Raw genomic sequence first — 21434 nt, 5'->3', positions numbered from 1 at the left:
AGAGAGTGAGAGAGAGATCTCCCGCAAGAGTGAGGAGGAGAGAGAGAATTAAAGCCAGGAGGAGAGAGAAAATGGGAAAATGGCGGGGAGCTATTCTTAAGTAGCGGAATTTCGCGGGCCAATAACAACGGACCAATGGTTGGCGAGGTTCGGGGCTACCAGTCTGGACCAATTACTGGCTAGGAGGTTCCTGGGCTAACAATCTGGGTTGTAAAGTGGTGTGGGGAAGGCAGAAGAATGGCAGCAGCAAAATAGCAGATCTTATGCCAATAGAAGGGATGTAATCCAAGAGAAGCATAAAACAGAAGAGAAAACCTCCTCCAACAAGAGGGCAAAATACCTTCCCCACAGAGAAGCCACGTGCTCTCTGTGGAGGTGAAGTAGCAGAGGATCACTCTGCAGATCACACTCCACCCTAGGGACTTAGTCCCTTGGAATCAAATTCAGGAGCAAGAATCTTTCTTCATGTAAACTGCCTTTTCTCCAAAAAGTAAAACAAAAACACAAGGAAACAAAACAAAATTCAAAAGAAAAAGAATCAGACCCAGTTTTAACCCCTTGAACTTCACCTGCGTATCCCAGTTGTCATGCTAGAGACTGGGTCTGCCTTATTACTTACACTGGTTCATTACTGCAAGGTATCTAGCATATCATGCTCCTACTACAGCTCCCCTCGAAACAGTCAACACCACACAATACATAAACTTACCTCAGCAAATGGCAGCATCAACTTGAGCTACTGTGATATTACTACACTAACAGCATATTTTAACCCTTTTTCCGACCCATTTACAAAATATCTGCACTACTATAGAAGCATTACAAACATTGCTTTAGATTCCTCCTCTTGAGGTAGTGCAAGGTCTTGAGATAGCATATTTACATATTTTTCTCTACTACCATGAATGGGTAGTAATTGTAAACCAAACTCCTTTAACCCTGATTCTGGAGTATTATAATTTTCCCCCTCAGATAACAACAAACTAACAACTGGAAAAAAAACTATATGAAAGTCATATAAAATTTTAAAAACAAGCAAAAAATCAAGAAAGAATATGTGTTATCAAACTAAGTCTAAACTTTTCTACAAACAAAACAAAACCTCCCTTGGCTCACCAAGTCTTAGGCATTTTATAAACTAATCAAGAAATTAACAGCTCATAAAAATTGGGAAAAGTTTTAGGTGGAAACAAAATGAACACCAACTCATTCCCTGGCAAATAATTCTTCTAAAATGACACCTCCACACAGAGAGAGGTTGGGTGAACTCTCTGCAAAAGGCTACATTGTAGGCCAGAAACAGCTCAGGTCTGCTTCAGAGGCACAGGGATATTGGCAGAAGCCTGCTCCAGGTAGGCCAAGGAGCCCTGAGGGACTTCTGCTGACTTTTCGTGCTGCACATTGATGTCCTCCAGCACCTGCTGCCAATACCTCAGCTTTGTCAAATGCTTCTGCACCAGCGCATCTTTCTGCTGCAATTCATTCCTTTGTTCAGAGACATCCTCTTTGGTAACTTGTTATAGTTTCTGGACTGACAACTGCTGTCTTTTCTGTAGAAAAAAGCATTCTGTCTGTCTTGCAATATCTAGAAACTTCTGGATACACTGTTCAACACCAGTTCAAATTTCTTCCTGTTTGGTGCAGTTAACGTAATCCTGACTCACGAGAGAAGCAAAGCAAGCCTCAAATGACGACTCCAACTCCTCCACCCAGGTACTGCTAGAAGTTCTTGGTGCACCAGGCACTGCCTGGACAAGAGAGGCCTGGCCTGGGAGTCCCAGCTTTGGTGGCGGCGGCCCCGAAGGCTGCCTGGAGGACATACCGCCCAACAGAGCCACCAAGTTTGGGATGGTGGGCGGCGCCCCACTGCCTGTATTCTTTGCTATTGAATCAAATGCTTTAATGATTCAACAAGAGTACAATGTTTAGGACTGCATTTATTAGTTAGTATTCTTCCTTTAACCAATTATTGATAAAAAAATAAATTTCCCTTTATCAACATTACACATAAGCTTCTTACAGCAAAATTGTTACTGGATAAAATTTAATTAAACCAGAGACTGTTTTGACATATTTCAAATTTGATACATTTAAAGCATGAAGTCCCAATCTCATTCCTGGTTAATGTTTAATTGGCTTTCATCATAATCTTGCAAACACACACACACACACATACACACACACATGAGTTTGCAACTATAGATTTCAAACACTTGCTATTTATGGCAGTAGTGCTCCAGAAATCTGTCTTTCTTTATTTTTATTTAACCCATCTGTGTTTTCTGTCTTATGGTCACCATAGGAGTTTAACAAAAGAGTTAAATACTTAAGAAATTTTTCAATTCTTTTGGTTTGAAAATAGAGGCTTTATTCTCTGAAACTATAACATGTGCATTACAGGGTTAAAATCAGAAGTTTCACATTCATCTACATATTATAATGATCTGAGTTCTTCTCATATCCCGATGTTGATTGAAAGGCTGTGGGGTGGTGTTGTAGAGTTCCACAGAGAAACAGAGCCCAAAGGATATGTCTATACATATATAGATAGTTATTATCTATAATAACTGACTGATGTGTCCAAGATGTGTAGGTTGATGCAGTTTAAAGATGAAGGCTGACACCTGGGTAGCCCATGGTAGGAACAAAGTCTGAAAGCACTCTGCTGGAGAGTAAGGGAAGCTGGTCTTTTTGCTCTGTTCGGTCTTCGACTGATGGAAGGAGGCCTCCTGTAGAGGACAATCTGCTTTAAACCAAAGTTCACCAATTCAAATGTTAATTACATTCATAAATACATAAAACTACATGAGCCTAACAACCTGTCAATGTGGCATTGTATGCATTTTTTTGTTTTTTGTATAGAGGATTGAATCCAGGTGTTTTAACACTGAGCCACATTCCCAGCCCTTTTTTTTTTTTTTTTTTTTTTTTTTTTAATTTTGAGGCAGGGTCTTACTAAATTGCTTAGAGCCTTGCTAAGTTGCTGAGGCTGACTTTGAACTTTCGATCCTCCTGTTTCAGCATTCTGAGTTGCTGGTGTCTTTCAGCCATGCACCACCATGTCCAATTTGATGTACATCATCTTAAACCATATTTAATGTGCAAATAAGGACAATAACAAAGTTCATGCTTGTGCCTAATATGATACTACCATCTGCAGACAAACCAACAAAGCATGAAAAATTATTGGTTAATATTTTGTTTCCTTCTTGATATCCTGCAACTTTAATACTATGATGTAAAGTTATCAATACAAAATCCTGTAAAGTAAATGCACTATATATTACATGATGGGATGAAGAAAACAAAAATGAAAAAAACGAGCATAATGATGGTAGATAGACATATACTCAGATAATCTTCTTCATAGCAAAATAAAAATAAAATTGTTATGACAATTTACAGTTTTTATTTCTATATAGTCAGTGATGGTATTTATAACTACTTTCAGTACACATTCTGTAGCATCTTAGCTGGTCATTGTGTGTTTTCGTTTGTTGTAAGAGGGGTCAGATGGAACTAATTATTCTTTACCTTACCAAGGATATCTCAACATGCCCCAAACCATTAGATTCTTAGAAATATCATTGAGATATAAAGGTCCTGAATTTTAGTCAAATTTATTTTCCATCCTCTGACTCACAAATGTGAATAGGACTAGAGTAGTTTTGCTGCTTTCTCTCTTACTAAGTCCAGTCAGCATCATACCATCAATGTAATGGACCATGTAATGTTAAGTGTGGTATCTTGTGGAAGGCAAAGGCAATCCAGATCCCTTCAAACTAAATTATGACATAGGTAGAGCAATGAAGACATATTGCTGGTCATGCCAAGATGAAAGCAAACTGCTTCTGATAGATCTTACAAATCAGCATGAAGAAAAAATGTATTTGCCAGATCAATAGCTGCATGCGAATAGCTACATGCGAGATGCCAGGAAAGATATTCATTTGTTCAAAAAAGGAAATTATATCTGAATACAGCAGCTGCAGTTAGAGTCACCACTCAGAAAATCTTACAGTAACTTACTGTCATTCTCCAAGTTCCATCTGTCTTCTGCATGGGCCAAAAGAAGAGGTGAATTTAGATATGGAAAGAATCACCACCCCTATGTCTTTCAAGTCATTGATGGTAGCACTCATCCTTACAATGGCTTCAGGGATGAATTATTGCTTTTGATTTACTACTTTTCCACATAGAGGCAATTATAGAACCTGTCATGTTGCCTTTTCCACTTAATAGTCCTCATTCCACAGTCATGGAACCAATGTGAGGATTTTGCATGTTTGTTGAGTATATATATTCGAATTATGAAACATGGAACTGAGGAAATAACCACTGAATGGGAAATAGCCCACTGGATAAACTGTGAGACACACCTGAGCTAAAATTCCACTTGTCACTTGACCTCCACAAGCCCCTACACTGACTAATGGGCCACAGCGACATTCTGCACCTCCTGGAAATAGTGTCAGTTTAGAGTTCACATCTAGTAGTTCCCCAAAGTTCTGATTATTTCCTTGTACCCACTCCTCATTTAGGTCCCTTTGGGAAAGATTAGGGGAAAGTTTACAATGTAAACATTCACAGTTTATTAGAACTTTTCTTCAAGGGAATGCCAGGGTTCTGGATCTGTAACCTGGCTGGAGTCTGGAATATTGTTCAGAGTTTGCAACTTCTTGTTTTTATGATTCAGGTTAGACTTGTTTACTTGACCTTGAACTTTTCTGTTTACACAAATCTTAAAAAATTCAATATTCTCCTTTTATTTCATTTCTAGGAGCAACAGAATCAACAAGGCAATGACATAGGTATGGTCATTCAGATTGCTGTTTCAACTGCTGTCCATTACCATAACTACAGTCACTTTGCCTTTGGGAATTGAGTGCCACCACTTGTTCCCTATCACCCCAGATTTCAATTACTCCAATTGCATTTAGCTTTCCAAATTCAGAGGCTGCAGTTTCCACTATAAGGTCTGACCTACAGAGAAGAGCAGTCACAGAGCTCTTCAAACATTGTAGCTCACAAATTTATTTTTCACAGTCCTGGTGAGAGGCATGTCTTCTGGATTCTCTCCAAATGCATTTCCATATATATTTTCCAAATTTCTGTCTATATAAATTGATGATGGTAAGTAATTCTTTTGGAATGTAGGACACCTTTTCATAAGTTATACTTTGTACCTTTCCTTTGGGTACTGCTGGTACCTGACTTTGGTTAGGAGTCTAGAAGGAAAAAGGAGTTGTTGGTGTGTCATGAAAAGAATCACTAATGGCCTCAGAGAAGACCATTATGGCTTTTTTTCAGGTAATCCAAGGTTAATATCCTCATAAGAAGGTGGAGAGATGTTTCTGCTGAAAGTGGAAAGGCTATTTCTAATGGCAAGAAGAACTCATCTGAACCCAGGGGCTCAGTTTCCCCAGCTTCATTAGAGTCTCCCTACAGGTGGGTGAGCTGGGAATTCAAGTTCCTGAGCTCATGCTTTTCTTTCTTCATATTGTCCAGTGACATTGGAGCAACCAATCTCAAATAACCACTAATGTTATTGTTTTTTATAAGTGTTTGATTGGCTAGTTTGTGTTTCTCTATTGTCCAATCACAATATGGACTTTCTTCTACTGGAATAGAGTCATTGGTATCTTTAAATCTAATTGAATTATAAATTCAAGTTCAGAAACCCTAGAACCTTTCAGTAAAAGAGAGAGATGGGGGAGGAAGAAGAAGAGAGGAGAGAAAGAGAGAGAGAGAGAGAGAGAGAGAGAGAGAGAGAGAGAGAGAGAGAGAGAGAGAGAGATTGTAGGGAAATTGCTTACCTAATTATAAATGCCAAAAAGTTCCTAATTTGTATTGATGCAGAACAAAGAACAGCAACTGGTGCAGATCTAGAATCTAAAGGTTGTTTTCTGGAGAATTACCTCTTCCTCAGAAAGATCAGTCTTCTTATTTTATTCGCACTTTCAACTGATTAAATTAAGCCAACTCAGTACATTATGGAGGGCAATCTGCTTTACTCAGTATTCACTAATTTAAATGTAAACACCATCCCAAACACCCTTGATACTGACATGTAAAATTACCCATCACAATTGGGATCCACCAATTTTTCTCAGATGACTCCCACCTTCTTTACCTTCTCATTTCCCAAATTTTCTTTCCTTTGTTTCTTGCACAGAAGCCCAGATAGGAGAACCACTAGAATCTGAAGTTTGGGAGAAAGTTTACAATGTTTGCCATGTTGGAAGAATTGAAAGGACATGTTCTTGTTTTTAAATCCATTTATTGTCTCCAAAATAATATTTTTGTCTAATGTTTTATGATTTAAAAAGATCATTCAGATAAAAAAAAATTTCTTTAAGGATGTGGTGCGTGCCTGTATTCTCAGCAATCTGAAAAGCTTAGACAGGAGAACTACAAGTTCAAGACCAGCCTCACCAACATTGGGGGAGTATCAGCAATTTAATGACACCCAGTCTACAAAAATTAAAAAGGACTGGGGATGTAGTTCAGCAGTAAAGTGCCCCTGGATTCGATCCCCAGTACTAAAACAAAAACAAAACAAAACAAAAAAACTATTTTTCCTCCCTCATTCTCAAAAGCAGAAATTAAAATTAATATTGAGGATATGACCTTCAAGGAATGAAGAGAAAGGTGGTTAACAGGCTCAACCCTGCTCAGGGAATAAAGATTACACTTATTTCAGGAAAAACAAATTATAACTTGCTTTTTCTGTTCACTAGGCAGCCTACTAAAAATGTTTAGTTATCAGAATGTGAAAGCGCAGAATACATGTATATAGATTGGTGCTTTAAACTGACAGAAGAGCAGTAAGACAAGCAACTGAGAACGATCTATAGGTTTCCAAGGCACAGTCAGAAAATAAATACAACCAGCGCTTGCAGCCACAGCCCCAGATCAAACACCAGCCATACATTTTACCTATGGGGAAGATCTGGAGGCAAGGATTAAGCTCAGAAAAGAGCGATGGGATACTTTACTAGCAACAGATCTCATGGAGAGTGTTATGATTTTTCTAATCTCAAATAACATAAACTTTCTACCAATAGTAAAGTTAAATATTTTGAAATTTAATGCATTAACTAGATTCATAGTTTTATTTCACTATGCTGCTTCGCATAACTGGTGTATAAGTATAATATTTCCAAGAAACAGGAATCAGACATAGAATTTTAAAATTATTAGTGAAAGGATCAGCAAGAGATTCTTGAGCAAGGTAGCTTGATGCCTGTAGAGACTTAAGGAACATATTTAAATTTAAATCTTCTGTGCACTTTTCTTAAAAAATAAAATTTTGGGTTTTGAATGGAAAACCCTTCTAATGTCACCTCTGGGATCAATAATGCCTAACAACACTATCACTGAAATTGTATCAATTGGGTTTTCAGATATATCTTTTCGGAATGTTGTTCGTCTGTTTTTAAGACCTTAGGGTTGGAAATACCACTGAAAGTAACCTAGCCCAAACACTCCATGTATATGAATTCAGTTAATAGCATCTCTGACTATGTCTAGCTGAGCAGGGAATCTATAATATTCCCCTGGTGAAGGAACTATGATCATATACAAGGGGGTTTCTCAACTTCCTGTGTCCGTGGAACCACCTTTGTAGCACAGTCAACCTACAGAGGCCCTGATTCCACCCCAAACAGCCGAATGGAGCACAGGAGAGGAGCCCAGGGTAAGTCCTGAATCCTTCTCCTTGTCCTCCTCCTCCTCCTCTTGCTCTTCCTCCATCTTCTTTTGCCTTTTTTTTCCCTATACATCTTTAATTTTTAAAACTGTTTTTTAAGAGAATTTTAGGGGTCACACAAAGTTGAGAGCAAGATAGAGAAATTCTCCTATATCCCCTGTTCCCATGCTTGCATAGTCACTCCTATTCACAACATCCTGTACATTTATTAAAGTCAGTAAACCTAAAAACATGCCATTATCACCCAAAGTCCATGGTTTGCATTAGGTTTAACTCTTGTACATTCTCTGGACAAATGTATGATGACACAAACCCACATTCCAGTACCACACATTGCTCTCAAATCTCTCTATGCCCTGCTTAAGGATTTCTACCTCCTCACTAACCCCACTGATCTTCTGACATATTTTTAACTTTGAAGCATCACATAGCTGGAAACATGCTGTGTATAGTTTATTCAGATTGGCTTCTTTCACATAGTGTTATGCATTTAAGTTTCCTCTGTTTTTTCAAGGCTTAGTAGCCAGGCAGAGTCTTTTCTTTTCTTTTTTTTTTTTTTATAAATTTATTTTTATTGTAAACAAATGGGATACATCTTGTTTCTCTGTACATGAAAGTAGAGGCATACCATTTGTGTAATCATACATTTACACAGGGTAATAGTTTTTTATTCACTCTGTTATTTTTTCCTTCCCCTCACCCCTCCCACCCCTTTTGTCCCTCTATACAGTCCCTCCTTCCTATACTTTTGTCACCCCCCCATCCCCCGTTATGTGTCATCATCCGCTTATCCGTGAGATCATTTGTCGATAGCTCAGTTGGTAGAGTGGAGGACTGTAGCAGGCAGAGTCTTTTTTTTTTTTTTTTTTTTTTTTGCAGTGCTGGGGATTGAACCCAGAGCCTTGTGCTTGCCTTGCAAGCACGCTACTGACTGAACTATTTCCCCAGCCCAGGCAGTCTTTTGATTAAGGTTCCATCTGTGATGTCGGTACACACCGAAGAGTATGAGCCTAAAAGCATCATCCAGGAATAGCACAATAAACTAGATATTGCAGCAGTGAGATTGCAGCTTTGTTTGTTTTGAAAAGACCAAGGGAGAAAGTTGTACATCTACAACATATGCTGTTTAACACTTAAATATTATCAAACATCATAAAAGTATCCAGATAATGTACATTCAACCCTCCTGACTTTTTAAATCCCCTTCTCGGCACCATAAGGCACAGGGTGGAATAAAATTTACTTCATTTATTCTGAAAACTTGAAAAGTTGAATAAGTTTTCATAAAAATATTGGTGAACTCACCAAAAAGGAATAAAGCACATCAGAGTAATAAAAATGGTGTGGGAATCGAAATAAGTTCACTTATTCATAAAAGCAAATCTTATTTAGCATCAAATATACATCTGGCAATGTTCTCGTTATTGTGGACATCAAGTGACAGGAACAGATGCCGATGTAGACACCATGCAGAGCAAAGAAGGATAGTGTGTAGTTCAACAAATAAATAAGTTTAATAGAAATTACTCTTTGAAATAAAATGTTGTGTTGAGTTACAGAGTTACCATGGATAAAGTGAAGAACCTTAATAGCTGTGATGGTCACAGAAGCAATGACATGATGTCTTTGAGAACTCAGCTTACTGAGGGAAGAGTGTTTGGGTAGAAGGAACAGTACAACCCAAAGACAAGAAGCAGGAAAGAGTACCCACAGGCAGAGTGGTAGGAGATAAGATTGGAGAAGAGGCAGGGCCAGATCCTGTGCTGGTTATGCAATTCTAACTGAAAAGTGGATTCCATTTTCAAACTAATTTTTTCTGTCTTCCAAGATGTAGTCTGAATTAGAGGAAGTGAAATAGTATGAGTAGGAAAGCATGAAAAGTAACAAAGATTGAGATAGGCCTCAATCTCAATAGAAATAAAAACCAAAACCAAAAACAAACAAATGACAACAACAACAACAGAAAAAAAAAAAAAAAAACACAGGTTTTATTGATGAAACGATGCAGTAGAGGAAACTGCTACACCCGAAACAGACCTCAGTTAACATGAGATCACTAACATAAGGTGCATTTTTCGGTTCTTACCCTATTTACCATTTCACTGTGCCTTGTGTTCATAAATGGTTTTAATTGAGATATTTTTGGCAAATATGTGATATCACACACTTTTTAAAATGCTGTACCTCTTTTACCTAACCTAACACGTACACAGAGCTCTATTGGATTTAATAATTCCACACATGGTAACTGAACATAATTAAATTTTTGAAATTTATACAATCTTAAGAAAATTTCCATATTTTAATGTCATTGCTGGGTATGTGGAGCAATTTATTAATATTATTTATAGCTTCGATATGGAAACACTTGGATGTTCAGAGGGCCTAATGGCAAACTTCTATTTAACATAAATTTGTTTTGAAATCCAAATTAGCTACTCAAATGAGTTATAAATGTAAAATTAATTTGGAGAAGTTTCAAAGGTGAATCAGGTGGTTATAAATGGGGTGCTTCAATCATGTAAGCTGGAATTATCAAAATACTTTACTGCAACATAAAGTGGAGACAACATATTTTGCCCTAGGCAAATGATTACATCTGGAACATGAAATTTTGAGCCTCACATAAAAGCAGTACACTACAGACATTGTTTCTGTAAGTAAAGGAAACCAACCAGAAGGAGTATCCATAGTGTGATAATCCATATGCATTAGAGCCAACAGTACAGTCTTGATTTTTTTTTTATTTATCTCACTTGTTTTCACTAAGTGATTCATTCAGGCATACCATAAGGCATGTACAAAGGAATAAAGGTACAAAGAAAATATTTTCCATGTTCACACCAGTAAAATAAAATATAACTAACTCTTTTGAGATACTGCTTTTTAATTATACATATTGGAGACAACAGAACAATCGGCCTTGCAGTTAATGAAGCTTAAAAGGATAATATGTCAAGATATATTCAAAAAACTCCTCTTAAAACTGCTGTCAAGCCTTGTGACTGTACCCATACCCAAGAGTGCAACAATGGAGGAAATACATTCCAGGATTCATCCTGAGGGGACAAAAGGGCAGAATAATCTCTAGATTATAATCACTAGAATAATCCCTCCAATCACTAAAAAAAAAAAAAAAAAAGTAAATAAAAATAATAAGCTCTAAAGAGGGTAGGTATTCAGAGTTGCAACAACAGTTATAAAAAATGTCTAGTTTCTATAGAAAATTTGTGAAATATGAAAAGAAACAAAAACGTCTGATCTTCATAGATCACAACACAGGACAACAGAAACTGCTTGTGAAATTAAACAGGGAGACGTGTGAGTTAACAAAAAAAAAAAAAAAATACTCCAAAAGATACAATACATATATGTTCAAAAAATAATGAAACTAATCTCAACAGAATAAAGAAAATTATGATGATCATATATCATCAAGAAAGGAATATCAATAGAGACAGAAATTATTAAAAAACAAAAAAACAGGAAATTTTTTACTGAAAAACATAACTCAAGTGAAAAATTCACTAGAGAGATGCAAAAGTTAATTGAATTGGAGAAAATAGGGAATTAGTACATTTCATGATATTTTGATAGAACTACACTCTGAAAAACAAAACGCAAAAAGAATGAGGAAGAACAAATAGAACTTCAGAGAAAACTGGGATGCCATGGAATTAAGTTTCCTAGTATTTGCATAACAACATAAGAGCATGCCATGAGAAAAATTACCAAAAAGCATGAACTACAGAATTTGACTCAAGAAGAAATACAAATTTGGAATAGATGTTTAATAAATAGTAAAGAATTATTCACAAAAGGAAAAAAAAATTAGGCCAGGTCCAGGTGTCTTCATTGCTTAATTCTACTACAAATTTAAAGAAACATTAATGCTAATTATTTGCAAACTCTTAAAAAAAATAGGAGAGAAACATTTCCCAAAATATAGCAGCCTCTCCATCAACTCTCCTAACAAGTATCTTGCATCAGCATATTGCTGCTAATGGTCACATTTTAGACCTTAATTTATGTTCTCTGTATTTCTCATCTGCAAATTTACCTTCAAATGTTCTTGACAGAAATTCATAATTTAAAATGATGATTCCTCCATGTGTACCTCTAATGTGGATTTTTGAGTTTTTGTATTTTTTTTTTTAAATCTTTAACAGTGCTTCTGCTTCCAAACAAGTCTCTAGCACATTGTCTTAGTAGCAATATTTTCTGAAATGTGCTATATACAAGAAAATGCTTCTGTTCTTCCTCTCTTTCACATTCTCTGAGCCAACATTTCAAGAGCTATGGTATAGGTTGTTGGTGTTTTATGTGTGTGTGGGTTAACAAAATGGTAGGGGTGAATGGGGGTGCTGCGATGGATACCATTGTCACATCTGTTGTCTGAATGTTTTAGAACAACAGAATGAATCAAATGGAGTTGTATTGTCATGCTCATGTACACAAATTTTGAGAACATCTGAAACACTGGGCATGAAATGAGTATTGAGGAGAAAGAAAAGTGTTCAGCCTAAGAGGGAAAGATTGCAATGAGAAGACCAAAAGCAGATAAAAACCATACTTGAAGGAAGGGCAATTCAACTAGAGTACTGAAAGAACATGCAAATATTAATATGATAACTTAAAAAAGCAAACAGTCCTATGGAGGATTGTGATAGAGAAATCAAATTCCCTGTCACCCTAATTTTACAGGGTTATTCAGCATATCTCTAGCCAGTAGCCAGTGGGACTTAATCACAGACTCTGAATCTACTATTATTTAAGGATCATGGAGCAGGTGACCAGAACACCAGGACACATTCAAAGCTAAGATTTGAAAATTCATGACAGATAGATACCTAAAATGAAAGAAAGGGTTTGGCAGAGTCTTTATGCCTGAGCTAGATCCAAAGGTCTTGGGCTCAAACTTTTCTTCTGCATACTTTGTGTATACATTGTCCAATCTCTCTCTACTACAGTTGTCTCATCTCAACAATTTGGGTAATGACTAGACCCATATTATAGGACCATTATGAATTTATATTCTTATAAAAGACTAAGAAGAATATCTGGGTAATATGGAGAACCTACTTATCAGCACTCAATTTTATTTTTATGGTATTCAATTTTGATCACTGAACATCAAAAAAGGAGAAAAAAGTTTTTGACACTGTTACAACTTTCAGGTTAAAAGTCACATAAGTACAAGTAAAATATTTTCAAACTCTCACTGAAAAGATAAAAATTGGAAGTGGTATTAGCAATGAAAGAGATGAATAATATGTCACACGACAGTGAAAAATTTTCAAGTAAAATCTACATTAATGAAAAGAGATTTATAATAGCATACTGGAACTACAAGCTATGCAAAATTTCAGTAATCAGAATATATAAAGACTTAATGTAGATTAAGAAAAAGATACCAATTCCTTCTTGTTACGTGCTCTGAATATCAAAATATAGAAAATAAAATATAAAGAAATAGTGGCAATGATGAAGGAGGACTAGGGAACTATAAGCAAGGAACGGGCATACTGCAAAATGAAAACTTGAATGAATGTAGATTGAAAGAATGAAAGGCAGCTCAGATCAATAGCAGACAAAAAAGTAAAAGCAAAACCCATACTTTAAAAAGCGATTGAGAAATGTGTAAGACAAACTCAAGGCACTGTCCAAAAATGAGAGAGTAAGAAAGGGCAAAGCTACCAAAAAAAGGAAAAGATGGAAAGTATTGAGGAGAAAGAACAGCGTTTGAATTGAGAAGGAAAGATTGCAATGAGAAGATAAACCCTGAGTGAAAAAATCATACCTGAAGAGGTATCTAAGGTAGGGCAATCGAACTAATTTAGTAAAAGAAAATGGAATTATTAATATGATAATTTATGCAACTATGAAAAGTAAAAGAGATAAACATACATCAATAGGTAATTGATTGTTCTCAATAATGTTGAATTCTTCCAAAAATGTTGTGAAAAAACAATTTAAAGACAGTAAAAACAGTAGAGAAAGGAAGGAAGTTCTTTATCTGCTAGATATATCTGAGCTTTTATGTGATTTCTTCTTTCATTTTTTTAAACAAAGCACCACATAAACATTTCATCTGCACTTATATTAATTTTTTCTTGCCGGGTTACCTGGCATGGTAGCATACACCTGTAATCCCAGATACTAGGCAGGCTGACTCAGGAGGATTGCAAGTTGGAGGAGAGCCTAGGAAAATTTGTGAGACCATGTCTTGTAAATAAACACTTCAATGGCCTGGGGATGAAGCTCAGAGGTACAACACACCTTGCTTCAATCTCCAGCACCAAGAAGACAAAACAAAACAAAACAAAAACTATATTTTGTGTGTTTGTTGATTTACTTTTGTAACAAACTATCATGCTACTGACAAAAGGAATGTGCAGGTACACAAAGTATTGTTGTTCAGTTTGGCCCATTTTTATACAGCTGATTTTTGACCCAAATGTAATAACCTTTTCCATCTAATTTTATTTACGTTGGTAAATATTTTAGACAACTTCTATGATCCGTCAAGACCTCTCAGAGCTCAATGGAATACTTTAAAAATATACACAAACTTTCAGAGTTATGGTGAGTTCATATGTGGCAAAAGAATTGCATGAAATATGTATTAAATGTTGCAGTTTCAGAGTTGGATTTTAATAGATCAAGCCTAAAATGTTTTACAAAACAATGCTCCAGAAATCCACGAGGAATCAGTGATTTTTATTCTTTACAATATAGTCTTTATTTGACTCTGAAACCAAACTGTAGTGGAAAAAAAACATAATTTTCTCTCTACTCTCATGAGTTCTTAGGTGGAATCTCTGTAACAAAAACAGATCAACAAGAAAAGGGGGAAAAAAAAGTTCATTAATATGTATACTTAAATGTGCATGAGAGTTAATCAGGGAACAAATATTCCTCAGGAAGTAGCTTAGAATTCCAGCTTTTGTATGGCATCTTCAACCAAAAAAAAAAAAAAAAAAAAAAAATCACAATCACAATACATTTTTAGACAAGTGATAAGAAGAACCTTTAGCATCTAGGAATACCAAGTTGTAAGCAAGTAAACACAAGGTACAGTCAAGTTAGTAAAGATTGATATACAGACTCCTTGGTTGTCACTTCCAGGCTGATATTGTTCCAAAGTCATCTGTATTGATAAACCTTCATTCGTCTCATCAGGGAGGGAAAACATATGCCCTTGTGTTTAGGCACACAGGGGGAGGTCAGAGAGCTTTTCTCTTGTCTTCTGCACGTTTGACTTCTGGTTCAAAATAATCTTGATGCCAAAGTGGCATATTTTGGGGATGGTCTATTCTGTTTCCCTTCAAAACCATTAGCATGTAATTGCTTAAGGCAAAAGAATTTAACACAGTCACAGAAACGCAGATAGACACACACACACACACACACACACACACACATACACACACTCATATAAAGTAGTGTAAGGAATAAAATTAATTAAAGTATGTGGATCATCAATAAATGGTGTAGTAAAACAAGGAGCTTCTGTTCCTACCTTTTCCAATGTAGGATCATCATAAAATACCAAACTAATACAAGCTGCCAAACTAATACAAGCCTCCATTTTTTAATACAGAGATTAGTTCTAGATTCCACTTATATTAAAGCAAAGTATTTCATTTCTAAAGTTATTAGTCAGATTTTCCATGACATAAAAACTGTTCTAATTATCATCCAGAGGTGTACTTGCTAGGAAATTCTGAAAAAGAACCAGGCTCATCATCTGGTTTGAATGTGCTTCCACTGAAAGAAAGCTATCTTTGATAACTTTAATCACATAATTTATGCTTAACGTTTTAGCAGTTGCTATGGAGACTTCAGAATCGGTTTCATATGTTAAATATAGTGTTCTTTCACTTGTATCTAATTTGCATTTTAAAGACCTAATGTCTATCACTTTTCCACCAGTGCCCTTGGTGATGGTAGTTCTTGGATGCTTTATCTGACATCTACAATGCAGTACATGATTTTTTTCTATCAAAACTGAAAAAAAAAATTAGTTTCCTCAATTATCATTAGAAAATTTGACTTTTTCCTCTTTTCTTTTAATAGTAGTTATTTACATTCTTTACCCAAACAAAGCATCAGTATTGACCAAGAATCCAATGATTTAGTTTTAATTCCAGTTGTTACAATAAGTTAAACAATAACAAAAACAAAACAGAACAGTGAAGATCACCACAATTGGAGAAATATGAGTTGGGTCCTCTCCCCACTCCACTAGTAAGAAGCAGATAATGCTTTAAACTTTCCGTGTGCATCAGTTTATTCACTGATAAAATACGAATAATGCATATTACTTTCAACACAAAAGTTTCTGTAAGTGCTCAAAGTAAGTGCCTAAAAGAGCACATTTAATGGGTAAGTAGTGTAGAAAGGTTACCTATTATGTATTTCTTGTAGATCCAGGTAGAAAGAAATTTACATGAATATTTATTAGAAACAAAACAAAACACAGAAGCCAAAGGAGCTGGCAGAAGGGTCCCTGCACTGCAAGTTCACTAGGACCTGGCTTACATTGATGTGCGACATGTAAGTCATGCCCTCAGAGAATCTGTTTCTGCTGAAAATGGTTTTATTTTATTCCAGCTTGCTTGTGACTTTAAGCACTAACACACTGGGATCTCTTGCTGTGTTTTAAAATGTCTTATATGTATGCCATACAGAAATGGGCAATAGGAGTTTCTTTTTTAACTAAAGCATATGCCCTTTAAATTTAAAACAGTAATAATAATAAGTATGATGCATCTAGTTAATAGTCACAGATATTTGATGTTGTTGCTTAAGGAAAGTTATGACAGATTTTGCAGACTCTTCTTAATTGTAATTTTGTTGTCTTCTTTAAGTTCATCATCATATTTGGGAATTAAAAGAATAAAAATATATCCTTAAGGAGTTCAGTAAGATTTTTTTGAATAAACGACTGCTATGGTTTAGATACTAGGTGTCCCCCCAAAATTATGTGTGAAACAATGCATGAACATTCAGAGGTGAGATGATTGGTTTATGAGAGCATTAACAAATCCGTGAAATAATCCCCCATAGGATTAACCAGCATGGTGACTGAAGGCAGGTAGGGTGTGGCTGGAGGGGGTGGGTCATTGGGGTTATGCCTTTGGGATTTTTATTTTGTAACTGGTGAACAGAATCTCCCTCTCTCTGTTTCTTGATCATCGTGTAGGCTGCTTATCTCCACCACACCCTCTGCCATGATGTTCTGCCTCACCTTGAGCCCTGAGGAAGAGACTGTTGTCTATGAATTGAGACCTCTGAAATCGTGAGCCCCAAAATTGACTTTTCCTCCTCTAATTGTTCTTGTCAGGTCTTTTAGTCATAGCAGAGAAAAAACTGACTAAAACAATGTTTATCTATCTTAATGATACTTCCTATCCCTTCTAGATGTATTTTTTCCAATTAAAAGAAAAGAAAATTAAATTGTTGCAGATATTGATGCTTTTTTAAGAACTAGAAAGCAAGAGACGGGATATTGTTTGTTGTTTCATTATGAGCAGCAATAAATGGTTCATTTCTCTTAGGATTATGCTACTTTTAAGAAACTTTAGGATATACTAGAAACTGTGACCAGAGAAATCAGGAATTTGATTTGCTATGGTTCAGGAGACTGAGGCAGGAGGATCACAAGATCGAAGCCAGCAACTTAGTGAGGCCCTGTCTCATATAAAAATAAACAAATAATTAAAAAGTGCTGTGGTTATGGCTCAGTGGTTGAGAGCCCCTGGTTTCAATCCATGGTACCAAATAAATAAACATGAATTTGAGTTACTAGGGAAAGGTAAGACTAAAACAACATAGTTAAGAAACTTAGCATTTGAGTGTTAGCTAATGACTTGTGACTATTAGTGAAGGCCCGTGAATAGAGTTTATAATAAAAGTAGTCGTCCAAGGAGGAAAGTGTGTAAAATGACAACACTCAAGATGGAAAGACTTGGGACGCATGTGAATATGGAGGTTTTGCTGAAAGCAGGTTGAGGGGTTAGCTGCTGGCTCCAAGTTCTGCTCTCTGTGTGCCTGGGAAGGAGCCAAGCATATGAGAGAATAGGCATCTATTTCTCACTCACGTTAGCTGTGGTTCCATTTGGTAAAGTCAGGAAGGAAATAGAAACTCCCCAGTGCCATGGGCAGGAGACAATGGAAAATCCACAAATTTCAAATGGATCAGAAAGACTTATAATTTTTCATGAGAAACCCTAAAAAAGACTATTTTCCAAGTAAGATACAAGACCTCCAAGCAAAGCCCTAGAGACCAAGAAGGATCGTGTAGATCTACACCTATGAATAGTTCCTTACAACCTCTGACTCATTGTTTAATTGTATCTATTCATATGTGGAAATTGAATATGACTGCCAAAGTTAATTCAATAAGTTCCTATTAAACAAATTGTTCTCCAAGCAGTTATTCCTCAAAAATATTGCTCTGTTAGACAAATTTAAGTCTTGAATTTAAAAACTTCTACCTTTAGTCATTGAAGCCATCAACAGAAAGAGAAAAGAAGAAATAAGAAGTAGTTAAATATATATTTTAATAATATTACGATAGTAAAAATTTGCAAATCCAAGGCAGTATCATTCTTATTTGTTTTCCCCTCCTGGTCAAAAAATTATTTCTGTGAGTGGTTACTCTGATGCTCAGGGTAACAGCAGAAGCAGGAGCAGATTTCCATCCAAGCAGTTTTAAAGTGAGCCTTTTAATATTGTATATGGAAAATTGATTTCCCAAAAATACAATCTATGTATTTATTATAACACAAAAATTTGTGAAACAATATAACCTGTTTTAAAGCAATGGCAATTATCCCATAGCCATTCTTTAATATTTCTTAATATATTAAGATAAAATATTAGAGTTTTTATTCAACGTACAGTAGAGTAAGCACACTGTGTCTCTCAATGGACATAGGATAAAACCTGGAAGGAATACAAAAGCCAAGTATTTCAGGATTCAAAAGTAAATAGTACCAGGCTAATTAACAAAATAGGACCAGAATTTAAAATACCTCTTAAATGGTCATGAGTGTCCTAATTTTTTCTCCTCTCTACCCCTGAACTAATCCCATCACAATCCAAAATATTCGACATATGCACAGAAGTCCTCTAGTTCTGTTGAAGAAAAGGAAAAGGAAATCCTAATGCTCAGAGACATCATAGAAAAACCCTGTTACTTCCCACCAACCTTGGGATATTGTCTCCAAATAATGGGAAACCAGAATTCTGATGGAACCAAACCCTCCTCTCAAGTCAAATATCTGTGGTCCCAAAATAGTGGGGAAATCCACATTCTGGGTCCTCCAGTCATTTATTTCTGTTCCAGGCACAGTCACAGGGATGTGCATCAGAAGATTATCAGAGTGCTGACTTTCTGGACAGGGAACTGACAAAGGGAAGCACGCAGACAGGTATTGGCAAGATGTGGGAGGAGGAAGAATTCAGGAAAACAACCACAGACAGTTGCTTGTGACTCCTGGGCTTACCTGAAAGCTATTCTTGTGTTGATCTGATCATATTCAGAATACTGAATTTGAGGTCTGGAAAAAAAAAAAAAAAAGACAGTATCCAAGGCCCAGCATACCTGAAGATGAGACAGACCAAAATAATACTTGCTAAGAATTTGAAAAATAAAATCACATTGGAGGAAGAAGCCATAGAATGCAGGTGAGAGTTTGTAACTGGAGCCTAAGTAAATTGGTAACCAACTTGCAAAAAAAACTACATTCTCAAAAGTATTTGACCAAGATTTAGGGTATAGTAGAGAAACATACAAGAAGGCACAGTTATTATTATTACATGTAGAAAGAAAAAGGATTATGTCACCATAGATAAGTAAAGATGTTCTACAGATGACAAAAACAATGTGACAACAATGTTAAATTACTGACAAAAACTAAAAGCGGTTATCATAAAAACAATGTTCAAAGAAGTCATGGTATAATTTTAAAATAAATGAAAACAAGTCATGGTATAATTTTAAAATAAATGAAAATGCAGAAAACCTTAGCGAATAAATAAAAGATATAAAGATGAACCCAATAAAAGAGTTACAACTGAAAATTATAAGACAAAAGAAAACAGGAGGAGGCAGGGATAAGGGGAGGGAAAGGGAAGAGGAAGAGAAAATATCAATTTACTGAAAAGGCATGTTTCCAGAGTGGAGGTTAGAGAGGACAGAGTTGTAGGGAATGAAAAACTATCCCCCTTTACTTTTTGGGTTCTCCTTGAGGATGACACATTCGATTGGCATGAGACATATTAACAGGAACAAAAGGCATTTTCATTAAGTATTTACAAATGCCTGGGAGTCTCATAAAGTATGAAAGTCCAAAAAGGGCATAATGTTGCATGAGCTCCAGCAATCTCCATTTTAAGTTATGGATATTAATGTAGCATCCCAAACTACAGAAAGGAAGGAGTAGGGGCTTCTGGTTTCCGGGTGGTAGTTGTGAAACAAGCTATGGAAAGTCAGTAGTGTTTTGGTGGATGAGCATATGGTGAAAACTTCTTATTTCCTTATGCAGATAAGAAGAAAAGAGTTGTTTTAGAGTAACCTGGAGAAGAATGGATGATACACTGGTTAGGAGCGCTCTAAACCTCCAGTGTCACTGGTTGATAAGATTCCTCAGGGCAGAGATGCATGACAATTGAGTTTTTGGAGAATCTGATTTAAGCAGATTGTAGGGACCTCAGAGAAAGAGGAAGCCTCTGCGTGTCTTCCCCGTGTTCCCTCAGTTCAAAACAATCAGCAATGACATTTCCTAACCAATTCCAGAGTCACTGAAAGTGAATAGAGATCAGTAGAAATAACACGACCTGAACAATGGAGATTAAAAAAAATCTTTATTACAAATGAACACAGCTTCAAAGAATGGTGGGACTGTAACAAAATTTCTAGCATTCATGTCAGCAGAAGGGTCTGTACTCTTGATTACCCAAACTCTTCTCAGATTGAGGTTGCTACACTTGTTCATTTGTCATGAAAGTTCAGCAAGAGAGCACCAACAGACATGGACGGGCTCTCCTGAGTGCCAAACATTGTCTCCCCTGTCCCCAAGGTCTAGCAGACAATTCAGCAGATATTTAATTCACAAAAAATAGGCTTAGTTTGCATGTTTCATTTTCAAATATATGAGCTTTGCACTGCAACAGTTAGGAGATTATTTTCCAGCAGGTCTCATTATGTAAAATTTTCCCTCATAGTAAGGTTATAAAATTTTTGATTGTAGCATTGAAACCATCAAATGCCCACTACATCTTCATGATGATAATAACTTTTTCTTTCCATAAAACTGAGTAGGTAAATACACAAGAGAATGAAATTGTTCCACAAAACCAAGGGTGAGGCTGGAGAATAATAAAGACCTGAGCTAGGAGACATTTATAGTCAGAAAGAGTAAAGCGTGGTAGGGGAGATAGCCCTGTTTCTGAACAAAAATGGAGAACAGTCAGAATGTTAAGTATTTAAAGTTTTTTATTCCCGTTCCTTTGGTTTTCCTCTTAAAAAAATAAAATGATGAAACTTTTATACAGTCACATCTAAAAATTTCTCTCAACTCACATGAAATATTTTGACAAGTAGATGATCATAGTTAAGGTTATAAAGACCTTTATCTTATTTGACACAGGCACAGCGTAAAGACAGAGGTTTCCATGTAGCTAAGGGAATCAATTGGAACTTTGTGATCAG

General features: G+C 36.1%; 1 pseudogene; it reads right to left on the bottom strand.

Annotated features, from left to right (window-relative positions):
• Positions 1-1304: 1304 nt before the first annotated feature.
• On the bottom strand, positions 1305-20022 carry LOC124991390 (mediator of RNA polymerase II transcription subunit 28-like; annotated as a pseudogene).
• Between the last annotated feature and the right edge of the window lie 1412 nt (positions 20023-21434).

Source organism: Sciurus carolinensis, chromosome 8 (genome assembly GCF_902686445.1).
Source record: "Sciurus carolinensis chromosome 8, mSciCar1.2, whole genome shotgun sequence".
NCBI classification, from domain to species: domain Eukaryota; kingdom Metazoa; phylum Chordata; class Mammalia; order Rodentia; family Sciuridae; genus Sciurus; species Sciurus carolinensis.
This window is presented reverse-complemented; position numbering and strand designations above follow the sequence as displayed.